This window comes from Prionailurus viverrinus, chromosome C1 (assembly GCF_022837055.1).
Source record: "Prionailurus viverrinus isolate Anna chromosome C1, UM_Priviv_1.0, whole genome shotgun sequence".
Classification (NCBI taxonomy): domain Eukaryota; kingdom Metazoa; phylum Chordata; class Mammalia; order Carnivora; family Felidae; genus Prionailurus; species Prionailurus viverrinus.
Window position 1 is genome coordinate 192,556,048 of NC_062568.1, and position 10,545 is coordinate 192,566,592.

Sequence of the window (10,545 nt, forward strand, 5' to 3'; positions counted from 1 at the left end):
TGAATAACACATGAGTCAAAGAAGTCTCAAGAGAAAGATTTTGAATGAAATGAAAATAAAACCTAAGATTTGTGGGATGCAGCAAAAGCAGTCCTTAGAGGAAAACTTAGAGCATTAAATGCACCTATTAGAAAAGAAGAGGAGTCCCTGTCTGGCTCAGTTGGTGAAGCATATGACTCTTGATCTCAGGGTCATGGGTTCGATCCCCATATTGGGCATGGAGCCTACAGGAAAGGAGAGGAGAGGGGAGGGGAGGGGAGGGGAGGGGAGGGGAGGGGAAGAAAAGAAAGGCCTAAAATCAATAAAGCTTCTGCCTTAGGAAACTAGAAAAAGAACAAATTAAATCCCAAGTAAGCAGAAGGATTAGAGCAGAAATCAATGAAATTGAAAACAAAATCAGTAGAGAAAAAAAAAATCAAAGAATGATTTTTTTTTTTATTATAAACTTCTAGCCAGGCTAACCAATAAAAGATACAAATTATTACTATCAGAAATGAAAGAGGCCATCGCTACAATCCTGGGACATTAAAAGGATAATAAAAGAATATTATGAACAACTATCTCCACAAATCTGATAATCTAGAGGAGACGGAACAATTCCTTGAAAAACAATCTACCAAAACTGACATAGAAATAATCTGAATAGGCCTATATCTATTAAAGAAATCAAATCAATTATTAATAGCCTTCCAAAACAGAAAGCACCAGGCCCAGATGGTTCGCTGGGGGATTCTATTAAACATTTAAGAAAAGAAATACCAGTTCTCAATCTCTTCCAGAAAATAGATGCTCAGGAAATGCTTCCTAACTCATTTTATGAGACCAAAATTACCCCAATACCAAAACCAGACAAAGACATTGCAAGATAGGGAAACTACAGACCAATATTTATGAACATAGATACAAAAATCCTCAACAAAATTGTAGCAAATAGAATCCAATATTGCATTAAAAGAATTATATACCACAAACAGCTATTCCATGTATGCAAGACTAATATTCAAAATTCAATTAAAATAATCCATCACATGACAGGCTAAAGAAGAAAAATGACATGAGCATACCAATAGGTGCAGAAAAGGCATTTAAGAAATCTAATATTCATTCATGACAAAAACTCACAGTCAACTAGGAATAGAAGATTCCCGGGGCACCTGGGTGGCTCAGTCAGTTAAGCATCTGACTCTTGGTTTCTGCTCAGGTCATGATCTCACATTTCGTGAGTTTGAGCCCTGTAACCGGCTCCATGCTGACAGTGCAGAACCTGCTTGGGATTCTCTCTTTCTCCCTCTCTCTCTGCCCCTCCCCTGTTTGTGCTCTCTTCCTCTCTCTTTCTCTCAAAATAAATAAACTTTAAAAAAAAAAAAAAAGAATGGAAGAGTACCTCCTCAACTTGATAAATCTACGAATAGACCTACAGCTAACCTCATACTTAATGGTGAGAAACTAGATGCTTTCCCCCAAGATCAGCAACAAGGCAAGGCTATCCCCTCTCACCACTCCTAGTCAATATGATACTGGAAGTCCTAAGTAATACAATAAGACAATAAAAGGAAATAAAAGGTACAGATTGAGAAGGAAGAAATAAAACTGTATTTATTCACAAATGATATGATCTTTGTAAAAAGTCCTAAAGAATTCACAGAAAAACTCCTGCCACTAAATCAAGCTGTTTTTAGGATACAAGATTAATACACAAAAGTCAATTGCAATGAACAATTTGAAATTAAAAAAAAAAAAACTTACATTAGGACCCCCCCCCCAATGGAATACTTATGTATATAAATCTAACTGAATATGTACAAGATCTCCAGTGGAAGAAGTCAAAGATCTAAATAAATGGAGAGATATTCCATGTTCATGGATAGAAGGACTCAATATTATTAAAGTGTCAGTTCAACCAAATCAAAATCCTAGCAAGTTATTTTGAGGATATCAACAAACTGATTTTAAAATTTATGTGGAGGGGTGCCTGGGTGGCTCAGTCGGTTGGACGTCCGACTTCGGCTCAGGTCATGATCTTGCGGTCCGTGAGTTCGAGCCCCGCATCGGGCTCTGGGCTGACAGCTCAGAGCCTGGAGCCTGTTTCGGATTCTGTGTCTCCCACTCTCTCTGACCCTCCCCTGCTCATGCTCTGTCTCTCTCTGTCTCAAAAATAAATAAATGTAAAAAAAAAATAAAAATAAAAAATAAAATTTATGTGGAAAGAAGCAAGGGGAGAGCAAGAATAGTCAACGCAATATTGAGGGAGAAGAACAAAGTCAGAGGACTGATTCTAACTAACTTCAAGGCTGACTATAAGTTTTAGTGATCAAGACAGAGTTGTACTGGCTAAAGAAACTAACAAACAAAACAAAACAAAAAAAACCATAAAATACATCAGTGGAATAGAGAGCCTAGAAACAGACCCACACAAATTTCGTCAACTGATATTTGGCAAAGAGCAAAGGCAATTCAATACAGAAAGGATGCCCTTTTCAACAGATGGTGCTGGAACAAATGCATATCTACATGGACAAAAATGAACCTGGACACAGATCTTACACTTTTCACAAAAACAATTAACTCAAAATGGATTATAGACCTGAATATGGAACACAAAGCTGCTACAAGATAGGGAAAAAAATCTAGGTGACCTTGCATTTGGCAATGACTTTTTGTTTATTTTCATTTAAGTAATCTTTACACCCAACATGGTGCTCAAACACAACCCCGATATTGAGTCACATGCTCCACCTGCTTATCCAGTCAGGTGCCCCTTGGCAATAACTTTTTAGATACAACACTAATAGCACAACTCACAAAAAAAACTGGCAAACTAGGCCTTATTAATAGTAACTTAAAAAAACTTCTGCTCTGTGAAAGGCACTGCTGAAAGAGTAGAAAGACAAGTGACAAACTAGAAGAAAATATTTGCAAACTACACACGTATCCAACATGGGACTTGTATCCAACACACACAACTCTTAAAACAGTAAGAAAACAAACACCCAATTAAAAAGGAAGCAAAAGATCTGAACAGACACTTCACCAAAGAAGACATACAGATGGCAAAGGAACCAATGACAGGATGTTCAACCTCATATGTCACCAAGGAAATGCAAAGTAAAGCAATACTGAGATACCAATACATGCCTATCAGAATGGCCAAGATCCAAAACACTGACAACACCAAACGCTGACAAGGATATAGAACAACAGGAACTCACTGCTGAAGGGAATGCAAAATGGTACCACCACTTTGGCAGTTTCCCACAAACTTAAATGTACTCATAATTACCAGCCAGCAATCATGCTCCTACTTACCCAAATGAGTTGAAAACATATGTCCACACAAAAACCTGCACGTGAATGTTTATAGCAGCTCTACGCATAATTGTCAAAACTGGAAGAAACCAAGATATCCTTCAATGGGTGGAAAAACAGATAAATGGTGGTACCACCTACAATGGGGTGTCACTCAATGCCAGGAAATGAGCCATCAAGCCACTGAAAGACATGGAAGAGCCTTAAGTGTTATTATCACTAAGTGAAAGAAGCTGATCTGAAAGCCCATAGACTGAGAGATTCCAACTATATGATATTTGGAGAAGGCAACACTGTAGAGGCAGTAAAGAGATTAGTGGTTGCCAGGGGTTCAGGGATAAGGGAAGGAGGGACTCAGGGGGCCCAGGGCATTTCTAGGGCAGTGAAACTATTCTGTAGGATACTGTAGCGATGAATATGTGACATGACGCATTTATCAAAACCCATCGAGTGTACAACATAGCAAACCCTAATGTAAAGTATGGATTCTGGTTAATAATACTGCATCATTATTGGTTCACCAACCATAACAAATGTACCACACCAATGCAAGATGTTAACAAGAGGGGGGGAAGGGGGAGGCATATATGGGAATTCTACTTTTTCTCAAACCTAAAAAGTCTGCTAATTTTTATTTTAAGTCCAGGGAGTCAACCTACTATCTCCCCAGTATCTACAAAACCCCTCAGGTAATTTACACATTTCTAGTTCTGTTAGTTACCCCTTGTTTGTATCCTGCAGCCTATGGACTAAAGTAAGGTCAGTGAAACACAGGATATGCCTAAACCCAGCCTACTGCCTATTTTTAATAGGGCCCTTGAGCTAAGAATGAATTTTACATTTTTTTAATGTTTATTTTTGAGGTAGGGGGAGGAGCGGAGAGAGAGGGGGCCAGAGGATCCAAAGCAGGCTCTGTGCTGTCAGCACAGAGCTCTATAGGGGGCTTGAACTCACAAACTGTGAGATCATGACCAGAGCCAAAGTCTCAGACATTTAACCAACTGAGCCACCCAGGTGCCCCTAAATTTTACATTTTTAAATGGTTGAAAAAAATAAAATATTTCATGATGCACGGAAGTTCTACAAATTTGAGCCGCACTGGCCACCGCTGGTGCCCAGCCATGTTCGTACGTGAACGGTCTGTGGGCAGCAGAGGCAAATCATTGTAACAAACATTTAATAGCTCTCAGATTCTAAAAAACTGACTCATGGCTCATTTGGGGGTAAGGGGGACAGGGTGTTTATAATTTTGTGGTCTCCTTATAGAAAATTTGCTGACCCCCATACTAAATGGTAAATTTAACCAGAGCCTATATACGATAATGAGGAAAAGGGGAAAGAAAACTATTTAAAATATATAAATGGATACATGATGTATCTAACAATACAGATATAAATATTGGTATAGTCTTATTATAACCAGTCAGAAGGCCTTGGCTGACCTTACCGTTCCTTCCCTCCTTCACGGGTGAATTTTAATGACCTAAATAATACCTCATTGAAGCTGATATTTTAAAAGATGGCTCCGCAGGCCACCTATCATTAAGCTACAGGACAACCATCATGTCCCAAGTGTAACCAAACCGAAGTTCATTTGCCTGATAACAGCAAAGCCAATCACTGAGACAGGGAGTGTGCAGCAAGGAAAGGGTTTAAGCGAGAGGCAGCCCAACGGAAGAGACCAGAGGGCAAGGTTCCACTCTGCCTCCCTGGAGGAGGAGGGAGGGGTATTTAAGGGCAAACAGAAAGGTCTTGGTAAAGGGTTGCACCTATGCTTATTAATGCTGTTGGTTACGGGTTTCAATCCCCACTGTCTTTTGATCATCCCTCACTCATGCGGGAATTGGGACAATGACCACTCTAGTTACTTCCAGCTGAAATGGGGTTAGATCAGGGTTAGAGGAACAGAAACTTTATGTATTTAGAAATATCCTTTGATTTCTTGGGACCAGCTCCCCAAAATAGTAGTTTCAGTTCCATCACTAGTCCAAGCAGGATCCTTTTTGATGTTCTCCTTGACAGGGTGCCGGGAAACTGTGGATTCTTGTGGAACCAGCTCAATGTGGTGGTAAATCCACTTAATTCTCCTTAAGCTCACTGAAGAATGGGGGGTCAACAGCACCTCATAAGAGGTCCCGTCCAGTGAGGTTGGATTGGTATTCCAGGTGCCCACTCTCTCAGGTGTTCAGTGACACCAGTCTCTAGCATGTTCAGGCAGTATAAGGGCACATCTGGGACAGGGGGGTACATCAACCTGCCAGAAGCAAACTTAGAGTATTTCCCAATGGTTGAATGTACCTGATAGGATCCGATTTCCTAATGCGAGCCCCATCAGGAACTCCTAAGTCATGAAAAGAGTATAGAAAGTGTCTTCCATATAATATTTTATAACAGGCTTACACCATACTTACTTCTAGAGGTTATTCTTACCCAAAGCAGGGCAACCAGCAAAGCTCTTTCCCAAGTGGTTTCTGGGCAAATTTTTGCCAAAGTCGTTTATTTTTTTTTTTAATTTTTTTTAAGTTTACTTATTTGAGAGAGACAGAATAGCACGAGCGGGGGAGGGAGACAGAGAATCTCAAGCAGGCTCCATGCTGTCAGCCCGGAGCCCGACGTGGGCCTCGAACTCACCAAACTACGAGATCATGACCTGAGCTGAAACCAAGAGTTGAATGCTTAACCGACTGAGCCATCCAGGCTCCCCTTGCCAAAGTTTGTTTAAGTACAGGGTTCATTTTTTCCAGGGAGCATGTGATTTCCACTGAATGGCTAAGGCATTGGACACTTAGTGTGACTTTCACCATACATGCCACTCCCTTGTCACTCTGAATTGTTAGTGGCAATCCAAATGTAGGAATTATTTCATTTAAAAGTGTTTTGACAGCTTCCGAGGCCTCCTCTGGATGCATAGAGAAGCTTCAAACCAACCTGTAAAGGTGTCTATAGGAATTAGCAAATAGGTCTCAACACGGGCCGTTGTGACAGTTTCTCTGGAGTTTACCTCAAGTCGTCCGGCTTCAGTCTGCAGGGCTTCAGGAAAAAGGGCAGTTTCAGTTCCCAGTGATGCCAAGTCAAGAGAATGGAAGAAGACTGGACACCTCAGTTTGGAGAGTCACAGACAGATATTCGAGGAAACCAGAATTCAGAGTCCAGCCCAGCTTTATAGGCAAACAACACTCAGTTGATCGAACATCTACAAAGGTATGTTACTGACGCATAATTTCTCTAAAATCACCCTCATTTCCAAAGATAGGCAAATTAAGACGAATTTATTTTGTCCAGCTTTACCAAAGTTGGCCTAATTATTTACATAAGGGTGGCGAGAATGTGACTGGCCATATCGGGGGTTTTTGTCTTTTATTTTGTTTTCCTCTGCTTGGCTGGAACTTTTCAGCCTCTTTTCAGCTTTGCTGGAACTTAACAGCCTCTCAAGGCCAAACAGCCAAGCCAAATACTTGCCCTCAGAGTCTGCCTGCAATGCCTATAGTTTCGGATGAAGTCCTCTCTTCTGCAGGTTCCCAAAGTGTCCTGAGGTCCCCGTACCTACTAAGAAGTGACCTTCTTTACTCACCTGATAAGGCTACCAGCAACCCTGTAAGCAAAAGCTACCCGGCCAATTTTTCCAAAGGGTTCATTGGTGCCATCAAGTCACCCTTAGTTCCTGAGAGCTGCCTGTCATATGTGAGTCTCCGCATGTCTGTCTCAAATAGGACATTCCAGCCAAAGTCTTGGTAATCTAACGTTTCCAATTGTCTTGTCAGAAGGAGAACAGGGCCTTATTGAACTTATGTAAATACTTATGTTGCCATGAGAATATAAGAATATGCACTGAGAGTTTCTGAATTTTGGAGGGATGGAGTAGGGAGGAAAATATTTATATTTTATGTTTGTTTACAAAGGAATATTTTACCAATTTCTGTAAGTCATAGATAGCTTAAAACAAAAATTTTTTCTTAAATATGGAAGAGCAAACATTAGAGAACCAGCAATGTTTCAAACAAGAATCATAAAAAATCAACACCTTTCCCTATTACATTACTTTTGGGGTATCATCTTCCAGAAGTTGGGGGGGCGCTTATTTTTTTCCAATTCTTCAATAATTAATTCTTTTTAGCACCTCCCAGGAGGTCCTAGCTTGGAGTCCTTTTACACGGTGTACCAGTTTGACGGTGGTAAACCTTTGGCCTTTTTTTTTTTTAAGTTTTTTTTTTAATTTATTTATTTTGAGAGAGAGAGAGGGAGGGAGAGTGAGGGAAGGGCAGAGAGAGAACCCCAAGCAGGCTCTGCAGTGCTGGCATAGAACCTGATGTAGACAAATCAGAGACTCCAGCTGCCTCGTAGTGACTGGTGAGCCATCTAACCACTGGCTCTGTTTCCAGAGCTCAAGGTAAAAGTCTTGAGGAATTCGAGCAGCATCTGGGGATCGCCTCAGACGGACATACCGCAGAGCATAGCCAGTGTACCTTCTCCACAGCTGGTGGGGGATTGTATCCAGTGTTCCTCCAGGAACCACCTTTAATCTTCCTGATAATGTTGTATCAGAAGCCACTTCAAGGGGGCGCCCGGGTGGCTCAGTCTCTTGAGCATCTGACTTCCACTCAGGTCATGATCTTGGTTGGGTTGAAGCCCTGTGTCCTGCTCTGCGCTGACAGCGAGGAACCTGCTTCTGATTTTGCCTCCCTCTCTCTGCGCCCCTTCCCTGCTCGCTCACATTCTCTCTCTCTCTCAAGAATAAATAAACATTAAAATAAAAAAAAAAAAAGAAAGAATGAATGAATGAAACCCCTTCAAGTACAGAAGTATTTGAATCTGGACCATTCAAATGACCATGGTTCTCTGCTTTCCAGCTCTTAGCATAGTAAATCACACGTTCAGACAGTAAATGGGCATGTTTCTCACTTCTAGTGTAACAACAGAAAGACCAAGTCAAATGTGGACTGCAAGGCTCTCTCCCTTTTTAAATCCTCAGATATTGGGGCGCCTGGGTGACTGAGTCGGGTAAGCATCCAACTCTTGGTTTCGGCTTAGGTCATGATCTCACAGTTCGTGAGATCAAGGCCCACATCAGCCTCTGCGCTGACAAGTGCGGAGCCTGCTTGGGATTCTCTTCTCCCTCTTTCTCTCTGCCCCACCCTCACTCACGATCTCTCTCGAGAAAATAAATAAACTTAATTTTAAAAATTCTCAGAGGCTGTTTGTCTTTATTTATTTATTTTTTTTTCAACGTTTATTTATTTTTGGGACAGAGAGAGACAGAGCATGAACGGGGAAGGGGCAGACAGAGAGGGAGACACAGAATCGGAAACAGGCTCCAGGCTCTGAGCCATCAGCCCAGAGCCTGACGCGGGGCTCGAACTCCCGGACCGCGAGATCGTGACCTGGCTGAAGTCGGACGCTTAACCGACTGCGCCACCCAGGCGCCCCTCGAGGAAACTCTACACCCGGCGTGGGGCTTGAACTCACGACCCCGAGATCCAGAGTCGCATGCTTTTCCGACCGAGCCAGCCAGGCACCCTCCAGCCAGACTTGCAGCAGAATCCTGGAAGTTCTGGCAGGGAGGCTACAAACCACACCTGCCTCCACACCTTGCTGCTCCATAATCTAACAAGGTTTCATGTTGATTACCTATCTTGTCAAATTCATCTATTCCACAAATACGTTGATCGCCAAACACCAGGGCACCAGCTTCCAAAGCAACATCTCCAGAATAACTAGCTGTTCAAAGAGTTACAGTCAAACACACCGCATGGAGTAATGCCGAGTACTGCCTATAGCACTGGGCACTTTCCCAAGCCTGGATCTCCAGCAACAAGGACACATGGGTCTCTTCAAATGGGCATTCTGTTTTTGTCATCTGCATGTTTTTGGCTGCCCCCAAAGGGTGCTAATGCCAAACCTGTTTAACAAGTTCATGAGCAAAAAGGACATGGCGAAGCAAGCTGACAATGAGTTTAAACAGGTTTTTAGCTTCAGTCTCTTGGATGGCAAATGCTCCATGCTGACACCCATCCTTGGAAGCCTTTGTTTTCTGTCTTTCGCTCTTGCTAACAAAATCTTCTCCAATGTACAAAAGGAACATGCATTTGTCATTATTTCAAGAACCTTCTTAGCATTTGAGACTTTTGATCAACTCACCTTCCTCAGTTCACCCAGTCCCCTCTTATTATTCTGTTCGAATGCAGTCTTCCCACTAGTTCCAGAAATTGTCAGAGAGCTGTATTTGTCAAGAGTCCTCTCTATGAATCTCCTTAAAGCTGAAACACTTTTGCGAGCATCAGAGCCAAAAAACGACCACAAATGACAAAGGACTCAACCCTGAGGAAGGTGGCTAAAGATCTGGTTAGAGTTCATTATGATGCGAATGATAAGGAAATTTGGGTACTTCTGTGACACACAACACTTTAATCATTAGAATTACAAGTGATGACGTTAAACCAGGGCATATCAAAACCTTAGAATTTCTGGAACAGTTAGAGCATTCACCCATGCAATATCACCTCTGAAGGTCTATCATCACTTATTTGACGATGCTGCCCATATAATTTGACATACCAAATAAGCCTAATTAGTAAAGAAAATGAGACACTTCATTTAGAAGTTAAATTTTAGGAAATCTGTCAGAAATCTCAGAATGTTGTAAAGCACAGGACTGAATAGGATTACGGATCATTACAAAACTTAATAATCTTAATTATCTATTTAGCTAAAGTGGCATTAAGAGATTCAAAGGCAAACACAGAGAGTTATATAGTTGTTAGCAAAACTTAGCTCTTTTAATATTGAGAAGATTCAGCTTTAAGTAATCAAAGACCCTAGGGCAAAACACGGAAAACTTTTTCTAGGAAGATTACGTTAAAAGTAAAGAGAAACCTTTGTTTACGATTTCTTATTATGAGTAGACCAATAGCTAAGAAAAATATCATTTTTTTGAAAGATTTTATTTTTAAGTAATCTCTACACCCAATGTGAGCCTTGAACTCATGACCCTGAGATCAAGAGTCTCATGTCCCACTGACTGAGCCAGCCAGGTGCCCCAAAAACTATCATTTTAACAGAGAAAGAGAAAAAAAATTCCAGTCTTATCCTGGTGTATTTCTGATATTAAACCTCATCCATTCCAACAAGATGAATTTTTTAAAAATATGTTTGTTTTAAAGTAAACTCTAAGTAAACGTGGGGCTCAAACTCACGACCCTGAGATCAAGAATCTCGTGCTCCACCAACTGAGCCAGCCAGGCA